This window comes from Cheilinus undulatus, linkage group 24 (genome assembly GCF_018320785.1).
Source record: "Cheilinus undulatus linkage group 24, ASM1832078v1, whole genome shotgun sequence".
Lineage (NCBI taxonomy): Eukaryota > Metazoa > Chordata > Actinopteri > Labriformes > Labridae > Cheilinus > Cheilinus undulatus.
The window spans coordinates 8,720,451-8,737,981 of NC_054888.1; the positions used below are offsets into that span (position 1 = coordinate 8,720,451).

Consider the following 17,531-nt stretch of genomic DNA (forward strand, 5'->3'; position numbering starts at 1 on the left):
CCCCTTGTGTCTGTAATTTGTTATTTCTCTCTTTGTGGTCTTCAACATGGAAATATATCAAAACCTTTGCCTTGCAAAGTGTATAAAAGGCTGTTCTGGTTGCCATTTTTGACTGACACCTACCCCCCGCCAACATTTTTGAACAACAACAAAAAAAAAGCATTTCTAAATAATCAAAAATATGCAGATGATAGTCTTGATTGTTCTTTTAGATCATAACCAAGCAGCAACATTAATTTCAGTCTGTTTTGCAACCATAAAAAACATTACGGGAGCTTTAAAGTCACAGTATGTCATATTTTCCAAGTAGCATTTTGAGGAGTTAGAATAAACTTAATATTCACAAGCAGGTTAAATTAAGTAAATGTTTAATCGCCTAAATATACAAACACAATTTATGTTTATAAACCTAGAACAAATCTTTTATTCTCACTGAGACATCCTCCTTCTTTAAGGAATTAAGCTTCTGTGAAAAACTTTTTTGTGTTGATTCTGGTGCCCCCCTGTGGCCAAACAACATCTTCTCCTGATTTTGTTGCATTATTTTCTTTTTCTATAATTGTGCTATTTTACACAAAATTAATTATCAAAATCTTTGCCATGAAAAGTGTAAAAACAGGGGTGTTTCAAAAATTGTTTCTGACTGGCACCTACCCCCTGCCAACATTTTTTAATATCAAAATGACTATTTCTAGATAATCAAAAACGTGCTGGTGACAGTCTTGTATGTTTTTGTAGATCATAACGAAACAGCAATGCAAAATTGAGTTTGTTTTGCAACCACATAAAAAATCCCTACAGGAGCTTTAAAGGTACAGTATGGACTTTTTTGCTAAGTAGCATTTAGCCAAACAAACTTTTTACATATTGCCTAATTCCAATTTTTCACACTGTACCTTTTCTGTCAATTATTTTCTTGCAATTTCAACAATTAAATCTACTGTGAAAAACTTTTTGTGATGATTTTGGCGCCCCCTGTGGACAAACCCCATCTTCTCCTGATTTTGTTGCATTATTTTTATCTTTTTCTATAATTGTGCATTTTTACATACAATTAATTATCAAAAACTTAACTTTGTTTCACACATCCATCTGGTAAACCCCTTATAGACAGCGTTTGGGAAAGGGCAGAGCCTTTGAAAAAAACTCTGTGTGACTGGATTAACGTTCTGTCACATCTTTACGGGCCAATTAGAGCAACAAAACACGTGACGTAGCCCCTATCGAAGTGCGCCCCTACTGAGGACTAAACTCCATAGTGAACTGCATAACGTGAGCCCTGGTGACTACAGACATGTCGATACACGACTTTTGTCTTTTTTGTCATTTTTGAAAGGAAAACAACTCACTGTTGTTCCTCGTTCTTTTAACAAAGAAAGTTCGTCAAGTTCCAATAAAAGTGGCGCTTTAGAAGCATCGGCACAAATGTCTTCTGCCATAACTGCACTGGCCTCTTGTTGTTGCTTGCATATGTCATGACTCCTTCTTACAGGACTACCCCTCATCACTTATTGGTTCTGTCACTTTCTAACCGGGCCCAAACAATTCAGAAAGGAGCTTTGCAAGATGGATTCGCCAGTGAGAAACAAGGAAATGGGTGTATGCATGTGCTATGCAAGGTTACCCCCCAACAATATTTTTGAACATTAAAATAACTATTTGGACATAACCAAAAATATGCTGATAATGGTCTTGTGTGTTTTTGTAGATCATAACGAAGCAGCAATGTTAAATTGAGTCCGTTTTGCAACCACATAAAAATCCTCACAGGAGCTTTAAAGGTACAGTATGTACTATTTTGCCTTGTAGCATTTTTCCAAACAAACCTGTTACACGTCGCTTATATTCCCAATTTACACACTGTACCTTTACTGTAAATTAATTCCCTGCTATTTCAAGGATTAAAGCTCCTGTGATTATCTTCTGTTGTGTTGATATTGGCGCCGTCAGTGGTCAAACCTCTTGTTCTCTTGATAGTGTATTTTTCATCTTTTTCTGTTGTGTTCTTGAACATGAAAATATATAAATTATCAAAACCTTTACCTTAAAAAGTGTTAAATAAAAAGGCTATTTCGGTAGCTGTTTTGACTAACACCTACCCCCAAAAATACTTTTTAAACATTAAAATAACTACCTAAAAATAGTAAAAAAAATGTGCTGATGATAGTCTTGTTTGTTTCTGTAGATCATAACGAAGCAGCAGTACTAAATTGAATCTGTTTTGCAACTGTATAAAAATTCCTCACAGGAGCTTTAAAGGTACAGTATGGAATATTTTGCCCAGTAGCAAACTTGTTAAAAGTCTAACATAATATTCACAAGCAGATAAACATGACTTATTTTTTAGCAACTTAGAAAAAGCCTTTAAGTCACTCATAGGGAGAGTCCCCTCTGTGGACTCCGCCATGTTGTATTTATGCATATTGTGTGTTTCCACAGCACCACAGAAGGGCCAGAATAACAGATACGCATTTATATGCTTCCGCTATTTACCACCAGATCTAGAATCTCTCTGTTAGATGTCACTTACATTCTCAGCTCTACACACTGTACCTTTACTGTGAATTAATTTCCTGCTACTTCAAGAATTAAAGCTCCCATGAACATCTCTTTTTGTGTTGACTTTGGCACCCCTTGTGGAAAAACCACATATTGTCCTGATATGTTTGTCATTTCTTGTGTTTCTCTTGTGTTTTTTTAACACAAAGATAATTCTTTGAAACCTTTGCCTGGAAAGTGCAAAAAAAAAAATGCTGTTCCAAAAGCTGTTTTTTTTACTGACACCTACCCCCACAAACATTTTTAAACATTACAGATAAATATTCAGACACTACCAGATTTGCCACTGATGGTCTGGCTGTTTTTGTACGTCATAAAGATGCATGAATATTATTTTCAGTCTGTTTTGCAACCACAAAAAAAAAAACTTCCTCACAGGAGCTTTAAATTCAGTAAAGTTAACACTGTACCAAAGAATAAGGTGATTACTTAGTGTTTGTGGAAAAGCAGGTTTTAAAAAGTGTCATGTGAGCATAAAGAGAAACTGCATAATGATTTCATGGAATACTTTGAACATTTTTTTAAACAAAGCCCCACATATTGTGTTATTTTATGTCCTAACCTGTATGTATTAGGAGCAGAGTTTTTTGCGTTTGTTAAAAATCAACATTGTCCTTTTAAGTTATTCCAGAAAAAAAACCAAAAACATCTATTTCAATGCTGAATGTCTTAGCCAAGTGATAAATAACAACAGTGTTGCTGCTATATTCTGGTGAAGGGACTCATTTGTAACTACGGCTATTATCATTTGTCATTTCCAGACACAGAGTTTTGTATTCAGATTGGGGCTTGGAGCTCTACCGTCTAAATGAATCATAAGTGAAGTTATGTTTCACAGACCCAAATAAATCAAAGTTATATTTGAAATCTACATCTGATACAAACTGCTCAGCCAAAGTAGGAAACATTTCAACAATGTGTTTTTAAGCAATGCATTAGAACATAAATGTAGTCTTTTCTAGGGAAAGGATTTTATGCTTCGATAAAAGCATAAAGCTCTTTACACAGTTATGTCATTGCACCATCTTCTACTGCTATGGCCTCTTGGCACCTGATATGAGAAGTAGTTCCACCCTTTTTTATTCATTCCTATTCCTCATTTGTTTCTGAAGAGGCATTATGAAGTCTAAGGATGGTGGGAATGCTGAATTCTGCTCCCTTTAAGCTAAGCAGTACATGGGCAAAGAGGTCAAGATCTCATGTGCTTTGCAGTTTCAACAAGTTTCCATTCACCATTGTTTGCTAATAATAAATAAATGAACCACGTTTTCGAAAATAAAAAAATAATAAAATCTTCAAATGTTTCTGAGAGAAAAGCCAATGCCACACTGGCAAACACCTGCAGTTCCTTGAGTGTCCACTAGGGGCAGATTCCAAAAGCTCCGAAATCCCCATTTGCCCTCATGTTAATCACCAAAAAACACAGTTCTGATCTGAATTGCTCATGTCTTTATTGGCAGACACCTTATAAGGGTTAACTGTCTTATAATCACAATTGTTGGTTATTTAAAGGCCATGAGGCATTCTTAATCAGGGGTGTGGCTTATCTAGCTGACTGGTGTATTGCTACTGCAGCTAGGAGGCCCCACAACTCCACCTTTTTGTCCATTTCTAGTAGAAGTTGAGTGATTATTGGCTTGGATTATTGAGGCTAATATTTAATTGATTTTCATATCTTTTTTTTTTTCAAACTGGCAATCAATTAAATTATATAATCAAAAAGTGCTCTACTTTGGCACCACTGCTAAATGTGTCTTCCCCTCTTATTTTCACTCTCCAAAGTCTCACCAACTGTTTTGTACACAACACAACCTGATTGGCTAGATGTCACAAGCACTTAAGCCTGGGTACCACTGACACAGTATGGAATCAGCTTCTGTTTTCCTGCTGCTACTGTGTTGCTCTGTGCTGTTGCTAATGCTAACAGAGCTTGGGCTAAATTGTTTACTTCCCTTCGATCTTCATTTAATTTCACTTTTGCCACATTAAGCATATTTTGTAAATCATAATAAATGCATACTGGTTTAAAACATTGGTTATCTGTCTCATGAATTATGTATCAGCCCTGACAAACCAATATCGGTTGATTGAAACTTGGTTTAAGTTAGTATTTCAAATTTGTTACTTCCATCGTTGGGCTTCAAAGCTTCCCTTCAAAAACAAATGGATGACACCACTGAGGCTACATCCATGTTTTATAGAGTATATGCATCACCCATTGGACTCTATAGAAGCACTTGGAAGCCAAACACTGGCAACTGGGTACTTTACCTTTCAGCTGAGCTAGAATCACACAATTAGCAACAAAGAGCATACCTGAAAATCAAATCAGACATGCCTCTTATTAAGCATTCGCAGAACTGTTATCCTTAATTTTAAGAAAATTAATTAAAAATTAAGATTAAATTATTAAAAAAAAAACCTTCTGCACAGTTTTTAGAATAAAAAAAGGATCTATGGAGACTAAAAACTTTTTTGCCAAGCTGTAAGCATCTGCTGTGGAAATGGGCTTACATATGGGCTCTAATGGTACTTCCATGACTTTTGGAGTCAGCCCCCAGTGGACACTGGATGGAACTGCAGTTTGCATTCAAGTATTAGCTTCATTTTCAACACTGCTTGTCTGATGGAATACGCTAACTCTTCAATAACCAGTTTTCCTAAAAGTATGCAATATTTTCAACACCTTGATTGTTCTCTGTTTCTCAACTTTTGTGAAAAAAACAAACAAACAAACAAAAAAACAAACAAAAAAATGAACAAAAGACGTCGCATAGCAAGTGGTAGTTCTAGTGAAAGAGGATGAAATAAAAAAATCTATGGAGACTAAAAACATTTTTGTACCAGGCTAAAAATAGGATTTTAATATGGGAACTAATGCTACATAAGTGACTTTTGGAGTCAGCACCAAGTGGACACTGGAGGAACTGCAGTTTGCATTTAAGCATTAGCTTCTTTTTCAACACTGCTTAGTTGATGTAATATGCTAGCTACCATTCTCAAATCTTGAAATTATGCAATATTTTCAACATTTGGATTGTTTTTGGTTTCTCAACTTAACAAAAAAAAAGTTAACATACTTGTTGCGTAGCCAGTGGTGGTTGTGGCGAAGGAGGATGTGGCTGGTGAAGTCGATGAGGCCGAGCCAACCGCTGCCATTCGAAACTTCTTCGGCCATGTCTGCTTCAGCTGCTCTGAACGGCAACCGGGGCCTCCGACACCCTCATGACCCCTGCTGACCTGCAACCAACAGAGGCACGGGGTTAGCGCTGTGGTGGATGGGGTGAGGGAGGTCGGGGGGTCTGAAGCAGCCCTGACATGGGGGTCACAGGGACTGACAGCAAACAGGACGTCAGCAACTCTGAAGTATTTGTGTGTCGGAGCAAAGAAGTAAAAAAGTGTTGTGAGTGTGTATTTCTGGGCCTGTGCGTGCCGATGCGCCATAAATAATGGATGAGCACAGAGATGGGAGTGCGGCGGAGGCAACAGTGGAAGGCACCCCTGCCAACCTCGTAAAAACCGAGCATTAGGAATTCAGAGAGCAGCGGGAGAAGATAGCATTTCTCAGCTGAAAATCCTCTGCCATTTGGTGGCAAATAAATTTCACATCGTCTGCCGTACAATCTCTATTTTCCAGCAAATTCCTTTCTTGCTGAACTACAGGGTGACACTGGTCGGGCAGGACAGGGACCTGAAATTGCCAACAACAACAGAAGCAGCAAAATATTGACACAGTATTTGAGGGAAGGCAATTCTTGTACCAGCTAATGTGATTTCAAGCTGTTAAGCTAAATCGGTGTTTTCCCATGAAGCTTCACTTGGCTGTTTGGTTATATCACTACCTTCATTAGCTCTTCTGCTCTGTTATACTGTGATATAATTGCTTTTTTACTTGCTGCAGTTGCTTTAAGTTGCCAAATGAGGATGATTATCATAAGATTGCAGGTGTTAGTTCAGAGCTGTCTTAATAATTGATAAGTTTGATGTTTTAATCCATCATTTTTATGGTTTTTAGCTCTATAAAATGGAAAAAAATGGTGATAAATTCCAAATTTGAATAATTTTGTCGCAGTTTTTCAAACAGAAATCCCCAATTTAACTAATCAGCATCACTATTATTTGTTCTTCTCATTGTCTCCTCTGCCTCCTTCCCTAATCTCCGCCTCAGTGAGCGGCTCAGGTGCCACACAGACTTTGGCAGGCACCCAACAGTCTTGAGGCCTGGCTGCTGCTCCCAACATGGTCTTAGCGAGACCTCCTGTGCCGGCCAAAAAGGTCAAGTAGAATCTGAGCACGCCTTATAATCTCCCTGCTCATGACACCTCAGTCAGGCGGAAATAAAGATGATGGCTGGGGATGACGTCGACGGCAGTAAAAGCTCAGAATCAGTATTTCTAATTGGATTTTCGAGACGATTAGATGCAAAAATGTCCCCTGTAGGCGGTTACATCTCCTTGTGAATTTGGCAAATGTTCAAGTGTGCCACCCAAGGCAGGATCCATTCATCAACACTGATGTTCTTTAAACTCACACCTGCAGAGTGCAGCTAGCAGCCAGGTGATCTATCACTGTTAGGCGGCCATCTGAAGACAAATTCACCTCTCCTTGCTTGTATCTTTTTTCCTTGTGTAGAAAGATGCTCTCACACTGAACCCCCTGCTCTCCTACGTACCTTTTATCTCTTTTTAAAAGCACCCAGCTATTTCCTACACGCTGCTGTGACACAGACATAATTTCAGTGTTGTAGCTCTAGACTTGCAGGTAGAAATTGGTGCCAACTGAAGGAGAGAAAATGTCTGGAATGGTCAGATGTGGATCCCGCTCTGTAATTCCGTGCTGCTCCTGTCGTTTCGACACGTACAGGGGGGAAAAGTTGCTCTAACAGCGGATTGGCTGAGTTTAGCTACCAGGGGGTTTTATGACCAGAGTTCCTAAGCAGGTGTCAGGACATCACACTAAGCAGGTGTGTGAGAATATGTTAAAAAAAAAATCCTGATTTTATCTTCACATGACCATGATTCCAATTATTCATGATTAAACCATTGCTCTACCATGTAAGGTTTCATCCATAGGAACTGTCGAGTAGAAGAAATGTTAATGTTCTTTGTTACAGTTTAACACAAGAGTGCATGAGGAAAAAAATTATAAAGACTTTTTTCTTTCTTATTGTGGGACAAAGTCAGGATTCTCTAATTAAAGTTGGAATTCTGAGATTTAAGATGGAATTCTGAGAAATCAGAATTAAGAGATTACAGTCAGAATTCCTAGATTAAAGTCAAAATTTGGGAAAACAGTTTAAAATTCCTAGATTAGTCAGAATTCCAAGATTTGAGTCACAATACTGAGATTAAAGTCAGTAATCTGAGATTAAAGTCCGAATTATGGGATTAAAGCCTGAATTATGAGAATTAAATTTGAATTTGAAATGAAAGTCGGATTTCCTAGATTAAAACCAGAAACCTGAGGTCCAAGTCAGAATCCTGAGATTAAAGTCGGAATTCCTAGATTAAAGTCAGAATCTTTAGATAAAAGTCAGAATCCTGAGATCAAGGACAAAATGCTGAGATTAAAGTGAGACTTCTAAGATTAAAGTCAGAATTTTGAGATTAAAGTTGGAATTCTAGATTAAAGTTAGAATTCTGAGATCAAAGTCGGAACTCCTGGATTAAAGTCAGAATCTTCAGAAAAAAGTCAGAATCCTGAGATTAGGTACAAAATTCTTAGATTAAAGTCAGAATTTTGAGATTGAAGTCGGGACTCCTGTAAAGTCAGAATTTGGAGATCAAAGTTGGAATTTCTGGATTAAAGTCAGAATTGTCAGATAAAATTTGGAATCCTGAGATTAATGTCAGAATCTTTAGATAAAAATCAGAATCCTGAGATTAAAGTCGGATTTCCCAGATTAAAGTCAGAATTCTGAGATCAAAGTTGGGATTCCTGGATTAAATTTCGAATCATCAGATAAAAGTCAGAATCATGAGATTTAAGTCAGAATTCCTAGATTATTGTCGCAATTCTGAGATCCAAGTCTGATTTCCTAGATTAAAGTCAGAATTCTGAGATCATTGTCCGAATTCCTGGATTAAAGTCAGAGTCTTCAGAAAAAAGTCAGAAATCTAAGATAAGGGTCAGAATTCTTAGATTACAGTCAGAATTCTGAGATAAAAGTCAGAATATCGGGATAATATTGGGAATTTGAGGACTATAGTGTGACTTTTAAGATTTAGGTCAGAATTCTGACATACTAAAAGTTCTGATTTTTTTCCTCAGAATTCTGACTTGATCTTTAGAATTTTGAGGGTAAATTCAGAATTCTGAGATTAAAGTCAGAATCCTGAAATTAGGGACAAAATTCTGAGATTCAAGTCAGAATTTTGAGATTTAAGTCGGAATTCCTAGATTAAAGTCAGAATCTTGAGATTAAAGTCCGATTTTGGAGGCTAAGTCAGAATTCTGAGATTACAGTCATAATTTGGAGGTTAAAGTCCGAATCCTTAAATTAGGGACAAAATTCTGAGATTCAAGTCAGAATTTTGAGATTTAAGTCGGAATTCCTAGATTAAAGTCGGAATCTTGAGATTAAAGTCTGATTTTGGAAGCTTAAGTCAGAATTCTGGGACTAAAGTTGGAATTCTGAGATTACAGTAGGAATCCTGACTTAATCCCAGAATTCTGACTGTATACCCTGAATTCTTATGCCAAATTTGGAATTCTGAAATCAAAGTCAGAATTCTGACTCAACACTCAAAATTCTAACTTTAATCTCTGAATTTTGATTTCTTTTCTTTTTTCCAGAATTCTATTTTTTTCTTTGCAAAATTCTGACTTTAGAAAAGCTGGAAATTAAAAAAAATACATGTTTTTTTGGCCCTACCCTTTTATGTGTACTTTGACCATAGAGTAATTATTTTTGTTGCTAAACTGTAGAGATGGTAATAATTAATTTTTGCTGATATTCAATATTCTGGTATTTACAAATCAATTTAAGCTCACATCGATGTTGATCCCGATATTTGAATGTAGTTCAGACCTAAAACTTCAGCCCTGAAAAGACACAATTTCAAGTTTGAGAATGAACAAATGATCTAACTTGAGTAGTTAAAATAGATTTTAAAGTGTAAGGAATGATGAGTAAAGAAAATACTTTAGCTGATGTAGCTCTATTGCTAATATTTACAGCTGATATAGACAGATTTTTATTTTAGCCTAATTATATCTGTCAATACATTAAGTTTTTAGGAAATATCTGCTGATACTAATTCACGTCAATGATATCGTGCATCCCTAAGAGATTATTACATATCTCTAACTTTATGGATTTTTCACTAATTTATTTTCATTTGTCGCCTTTTTCAAAGGTTTAAGAGAGTCTAAGTTGGATCAGTGCATGTGTTCCAGATGTTGAAGGTGTAAAATTAACAAGCAAGTGCATTTGATAATCCTGATCTCAGTACCAATCTAACAATCCTGATTCGGATTTTTGCCATAATCGAGCAGCCCTAGCGAGTGTCGTCTTCTGAATGCTAATAAGCACCAAGAATGCTCACATCAAAAGGAAGGAAAAATGTTGTGACAGACAAGGACACAGGGAAACACTGCTGCTTCTAACATTCCTCTACATTCAAAAATCTTGCACAGATTTGCAAAGACGCCCCGCGCCTGCCTGCCTGCGCCTCCGTCAGTATTGTGCCTGAGCTGACAGGGAGTGGTTCATTGGTATTACAGTCACCGCAGCCACCTTTAAGAGGCTCCCTTAGGCGTCGTTCAGTGTCACAGTGCCCATTCACACCATCTTTATCGCTGTGCCCGACGGCGGAACGGCAACCTCGTTCACACACACATTAAAGCTGCCAATCTGCACACAATCATGCATTATTTAAATGTTGATGGGATCGATGAAAAAGGAGGGAGATGCAAATAACACAAGAAGATTTGATTAGCATACGCAAACAATTAATTCCAGAAAAACCCACAGTGGGGTCATGAAGGTGGTCGTCAGCTGAGCTGAGTTAATCATACAGCAGGCTCTTGACGGACCGCTCTCATGGACACTTATGCTGGATGGCAAGCAAATGAGAAAATTTTCAATCACTGTGAAGGCGCTGGAGAACCAGGAGACACACACCTGCCGAAAAGAGAAAAAAAAAAAAAAAAAAAAACAGCCTGACCTTTCCCTCCCACACCTCCGCTCCTCTCTTGTCTGGGCTAGAACCAGTGAAACTGCAGGTGAAGAACTCTCCATTCCCTCCCTGGCTCTATTCTCGGCAAAAGAGCAAGGAGATGAGTCAACGCAGGGTGGAGGAGAACAAGCCGTCACCTTTGTGAGCTTTTACAAAGAAAGAGAGGAAGTGGTGGCGTGTTTCTGCAGAATATTATTCATGCTTTATCGCTGCTGATGGGTGTCACAGAAAAAAAAGAAAAAGGGACAATGTTCGGAGCGGTGCCAAACAGCTGCAGAGGAAACAGAACATTGTGGAACAAAAGAAAACAGCAAAATTACCACTTATGCCTGGCTGATTCCTCAAATTGCAACCGGAGCGAGTGCAGCCAAACATTTCGCCGCCGTCCCAATTAATTCCAGATTTAAAATGAATGAGCTTCAGCAGATGCAGGACATGCACCCAGGCTAATAAAATCAGACATCAAATAAACAGCTAATTAGGCTGCTAATGCTGCTCACGCTGCTGCGATAAAATTGATTTCGCTAACATTTTCTTGCCATTCCTGCTAATTGCGAAAAAGCGAACCCAAGCGCTGACAGGGGAGTGATATAATTGGAGCAGAAAACGATTAGCTTATGAAATGATATCGCTTCAATTTCAGAGGAGGCGGCGTCACTTTAAGGAGAGCGGAAAACATAAACGGGGCTCTAATTGCGCTCTGCCTCCAGGTCGCGTAAGGCGGCGCGAGCGTGAGCGCAGCAGCGGCGCAGCCAGGCATTAATAAATTAAATCCACAGCAGAGCATGTAGGTAATCCATTACCTTTCCCACAGGAGAGCTACCAGGGAATATCAATCTAGCTAATTAGAGGAGGAACAATAAACAGAGAGAACATGCAAGTCTGGCAGTTTTCATCTATGAGAGGAAGAACTCAAAAAAAGTCATTAAAAGTCCATTTGCAGGGAACACCTGCAGAAACAAGAGGGAGAAACACACAAGCTTGGCTGGAGAACAATGCAGCGCCAAGCCTCTTATTGGCTGATCTCGCTTAATTATCCCCGTAATGAAAAGCAGGAGCAAACGATAACGCCGACAGCGATGCTGAATCTGGCGTTGCGCTCTGTTTAACAAGGCAGAGAAAGAGACGGTGCACTTGTTCTTAGAGTTTCAGCCAGAGATTTTTAACAGTGAAAAAAATATAAAAAGGCTGGAAGCTGCAGGACCTACCTGCCCGGCAGCTCTGCCCTCCATCCCTTCTGCTACTCGCCCGTTTAGTTTCCATCGTACAGGAGGCGCAATCTGCTGGAGGGGAGGCTGGAGTCGCCTCCCAGCTCGCTCCTCGGCAGCTGCCTCCTGTTCGCCCGCTCGACTGAGTGAGAGTGTAAGACGGCGGAGAGGGGAGTGTAAAGAGATAGGGCGAGGGAGAGTGGGTGTCACAAAGAGAGAGAGAGAGAGAGAGAGAGAGGGGAAGGGAGGGAGGGAGAGTGCTGTGCGAGCACAAGTCTACCTGCCACAACCCATCAAGCCAGCCAGCCTTGGAGACAGCGCCAAATCAACAGCTGGCCCCCGTGTGATGTCAGAGCCTCGACAGCCAGTCGCTGCAGCCGAAGCCGGCCGGCGCTCGACTGAACCAAAGTCACCGGCTAAATGGGGCTCTTCATTAGCTACTCTGCTTTAGGATGGAGGCGGGAGGGGAGGGGAGGAGGGGGAGGAAAGGGCAGCCAGGGACATGGGATGGATGGGAGGCAAAGCGAAGAAAGGAGAGGATAAGGGGGATCGACATGTCCGCGGCCAGCTAGGTGCTCAAAGACCAGGTGGAGAGTCGATGGGGAGGCGCTGGCCGCTGCGAGGCCGAGCTGTTCACTGGGCTACCTTCCCGTTAAAGCTGGCACCCTGCTTTTTTTTCCTTTTTTTCACACAAGAAGACAAGGCTACAGCTAATCCCACTGACTCAGACGTAAAATACCACCCATTACTGCTAGAGAGAGAGAATACTGCAATAAAACATTTAGCTGGAGGCGAAGCTAAGATAAGCTTAGCGGTGGATCGACTAGAAAACAATGTGAAGAGCAGCTGCTTGTGGGTGATCAAACCGCGCCCCTGTTTCATCTAAATTTGCCTCGGATTAAATGTGAAAAACAATAAGGGGATAGCAGCCTCCATCGCTCCATAAAAGATGAAGAATTCTGTAAGAAAGAGGTGATAATTGAGCTGTGAGTACTTTAGGTGACTGACAGGCTGTCAAAGAAGTCAAACAGGTGCTACAGCTAAAGTCTAGACTCACAACGCAGTGGGCGGACACTGACACCAGCCACCGATCCAATCGGGCCTTGTAATTGTCCCATTCGTTATGCCAGGTCTCTGAAGAATGTATTATTGTGCTTCCTTAATCCCATGAAAAGGTCACTGATTGAACAAACAATTTACGCACAGGAGGATGAATTATTTAACGCCGCAGACCAAATATTATAGGAATGAGAGATTTTTCCTCCTCGGAAGGCGATGAATTATTTAGTCGTCGGGCCACATCTTTGGTGGAGGCTATTACACGCCATCCTCAACCTCAATATCGGATAATGTCATCAGCTCCAAACACACCATAACCTGCGTAATTAATGGTCAACAGAGCAGCGGCGGCAGCGGCCTGAGCAGCTGCGGGTGAAACAGTTTAAGCAAACAATTACCAGCATTTATTTTAAGCCTTGGAGGAGCGTGGACACTCACAACAGGGCGTTTGAGAATTTCACTCAAAAGCAGTGGTTCTAAACTGGTGGGTCTTGACTTGAAAGTGGGTCTCAGGGATAGAACTGCAGCAGAAAGTCAATGATGGAAAGCGAAGATGTGCCAACTGTGAAAACTAGGGCTGATACTGAAGCTCAAAATAATCTATCCGATGTTTCTCATCACTTCTTCTGCAGTAACATTTCTGTTGTGTTTGACCGTGAAAACAGATGGAAGAGAGTCCAACAGGTCACTTCCTGTACCAGTAAAAGCTCTCTTACTTCATTCAGCATCTACAAATACAAATGTTGAATCAATTCAACACAACAGATCAACATAGTCGTTTAATATTGGTTCATATCACATTATTTACCGATGGCTGATGTGGGTCGTGATTGGCTGATAATCATGTTAACCAGTCATGTTTTGCCACCATAACAACTACATTTTGATTGTGTTCTTTAGATCCATAATGATCATTATCATTGTGGAAAAACAGGGCCACAAAAATAACTAAAGAGAATCTGTACAGTTTTGAGAAAAAATGTACACATCTCTGAGACTGAAGTTGTAAAAAATTTACAAAAAAACAGAACTCCAAAGTCTTAAAATAAATTAATAAAGTCTTAAATTTGCAAAAAAAAAAAAAAGGTCATAAAATAACAATTGTAAGAGTCACAAATTTACGAGTTTATAAAGTAATAAATTTAAAGTTAAAAAAGTCATACATTTCTGAGTTTAAAAAGCTGTAAACAAAATAGTTTAAAAAGTTAAAATGATGTAACTGTCGGGGTTAAAGTTGTAGATCTCAATTTTTGAAAAATTGTTCATTTTTTTATTTCAAAAAGTCACAAATATCTGGTTATAATGTCATAAATTAATGAGTTTAAAAAGTTATAAATTTACCGGTTTAAAAAGCTGAAAATTTATGTGTTTTAAAAGTCAGAAATTTCAAGTTAAAAAAGTCGGAAATTTCCAAGTTCCTAGTCAGACATTTACGAGTATAAAATGATGTGACTGTCGAGGGTAAAGGTGAACAGTTCAAGTAAAAAAAAAAAAAAGAGCTGTTCATAAGGTCAAAAGGTCACAAATGTTTGTTTTAAGAATGTGTAAATTCATGATTTTAAAAAGTCATAAATGTAGAGTTAAAAGTCAAAAATAGGATTTTAAAAAAATAGTGAATTTTGAATTTTACAGGTCATAAATTTCTAGGTAAAAACGAGTAAATTTACACGTTTAAAAAGTTTCAAATTTTTGAGTTTTAAAAGTCATAAATTTATGTAATTAAAAGCTGTACATTTATGTGTTTTAAAAGTCAGAAATTTCCAAGTTCCTAGTCATACATTTACGAGTTTAAAATGACATTACTGTTGAGGGTGAAGGTGAACAGTTCAAGTAAAAAAAGAAAAAAAAAAAGAAAAAGCGGTACATAAGTTCAAAAAGTCACAAATGTCTGTTTAAAAAATTAGTAAATTCATGATTTTAAAAGGTCAAAAATGCAGGGTTAAAAGTCGAAAACAGGATGTTTCTTAAAAAAAGTTGTAAATTTGAATTTTAAAAGTCATAAATTCCTTGGTTAAAAAAAAGAGTACATTAACAAGTTTAAAAAGTTCGAAATTTTTGAGTTTTGAAGGTCATAAATTAATCAGTTTAAAAAGCTTTACATTTATGTGTTTTAAAAGTCAGAAATTCATGGGTTTAAATAGTGGAACATTTTTGTCTTTTAAATGTCATAAATTTTAAGTAAAAAAGTCGGAATCATACATTTACAAGTTTAAAACGATGTGACTGTTGAGGGTAAAGGTGAACAGTTCAAGTAAAAAAAAACAAAAGAAGCTTAACAGAAGTTCAAAAAGTCACAAATGTCTGTTTTGAAAATGTGTACTTAAATTCATAATTTTAAAAAGACATAAATGTAGAGTTAATAGTCAAAAACAGGATTTTCTAAAAAAAAAAATGTAAATTTTGAATTTTAAATTTCATACATTTACAGGTAAAAAAAGTACATTTACAAGTTTAAAAAGTTTGAAATTTTGGAGTTTATAAAGTCGTATATTTCCAGATACAAAACTCAGAAATTCATGAGTTTAAAAAGACTTAACTGTCACAGGCAATGGTGTAAATCTCCAGTTTAAAAAAGCTGTAAATATCTGACTTCAAAAAGGTCATAAATATCTGGTTAAAAAGTCATAAATTAATGGGTTTAAAAAGTCAGAAATACACAGTTTAAAATTAAGTAAATTTTGAGTTTTAAAAGCAATAAATTTCTAGTTTAAAAAGGCGAAAATTTCCATGTTAAACAAGTCATATATTCACAAATTTAAAACGATGTGACCGTCGAAGGTAAAGTTGTACATTTCAAGTAAAAAAAACTCTGCATGTCTGACTTCAAAAAGCACAAAATTCAGTTTTAAAATTTTGTACATTCATGACTTAAAAAGTCATGATTGTAGAGATAAAAGTAAGAAAGAATGATTCTTAGAAATTGTAAATTTGAATTTTAAGTCATAAATTTCCAGGAAAATAAGTACATTTAAAAGTTTATAAAGTCAAAAATTTTTGAGTTACAAAAGTCAAAAATTTTTGAGTTTCTAAAGTCGTAAATTTTGAGTTACAAAATTAAAAAATGTATGAGTTTAAAAAGGCAATGTCAAGTTTGAAAAGCTGTAAGTTTGAGTTCAAAAAGTAAATAGGTTTAAAAAGTTGAACATTTATGAGTTTTAAAAGTCATACATTTCAAGTATAAAAGTCTGAAAATTAGAAGTTTAACAAATCAGACATATATGAGTTTAAACAGACATTACTGTCAAGGGGTAATCTTTTGATTTCAAGTTGTAAATGTAGAGTTAAAGGGCAAACATAATTTTAAAAAGTTGTAAAGTTGTATTCTAAAAGTTGTAAATTTTCAGGTAAAAAATGTGAATTTTCAAGCTTGAAATGTCTAGAATGTCTGAGTTTATAAGTCATAAATTTCGAGTATAAAAAGTTGTAAATTTGAGGTCAAAAAGTCATAAATGTACAGTTCAAAAATGAAAAATGTATGGGCTTAAAAAGTTGTTAATTTTTTGTTTTAAAAGTCATACATTTCTGAGTTTAAAAAGTCACAAATTTACACAAATGAAAACTTGGAATTTTTTCAATTAGAAAGTTGAAAATGTAGAGTTAGAAAAAGTTTGAGTTAAAGAGTTGTAAATTCTACAAGTCATATATTTCTGCGTTTTAAAAGTCAAAAAATTACACGAAACAAAACTTTGAATTTTTTAGATCAGAAAGTTGGAAATAGCCTAATGTGTGGAAAAAATTCACAACACATGCTTGCACAAAAACCGTAATCAAATAATACTTTTCTGGACTCTGAAGTGACATTGCCATAACTTGGGGCTATTCAGAAGAAAATAACACGACTCTTGAGTTTAATTTCTCGTAAATGTATAACTTTATTCAGTCATTTACTCTATCATCTCATTAATTTATGGCGTTAAAAACTTAGAATGTTTAGGATTAGAACGTTAGAATGTATGTCTTTTTATATTTGAAAATTTGAAGCTTTTTTATATGTTTTTTAACCTTAAAAAGTGGAGTTTGAGTTCTTTTTAATTTCCTACTTTACAATCTCAAAAAATTCTCAAAAGTTTAGGTTTTAAATTTATGGAGCGGCCCTAACAAGCCTTTGATAACGCTGGTTTTCTCAGACTAGTTGAGAACAACTGCTCTACACTATAATACAAGGAAGGGCATATTAAAATCACAAATGCACAAATCTATATGTTGATATCTACCCACTCCATTAGACGTGATGTCACAATTAAGGTTTGCTGAAAATTTCAGTGACTGTTTTCAAAACCATTTATTTTAAAATGATAGAATCTCTGTTTTTTTAATGTTCAACAGCATCAAAAAATAACAAAACTTTAAATATACTGCATCAGTTTCTTAAGACTGGAGCTTAAGAGAGGAATGAACCCATTAAAAAATGCAATTCAACTCATGCATACTGTTTATATTGCACAAATACATTTGCATATTTGCATATTTTTGCAACTGAACACAAGAGTACCCAACACAAGGAGCTATGGACTAATGGTACTGA

General features: G+C 36.9%; 1 protein-coding gene across 7 annotated transcripts in view; it reads right to left on the reverse strand.

Annotated features, from left to right (window-relative positions):
* LOC121505966 (R3H domain-containing protein 1-like) overlaps positions 1 to 17,531 on the reverse strand; it is an 87,298-nt gene that overhangs the window by 67,713 nt on the left and 2,054 nt on the right. For 6 of the 7 annotated variants that reach the window (XR_005991593.1, XM_041781421.1, XM_041781419.1 and 3 more), the window contains exon 2: positions 5,640 to 5,799. The gene's annotated coding sequence lies outside the window, so the exon portion shown is untranslated. Of the gene's footprint in view, positions 1 to 5,639; positions 5,800 to 11,947; positions 12,095 to 17,531 lie in introns of those variants that run through there. The other variant, XM_041781420.1, reaches the window with a different exon arrangement.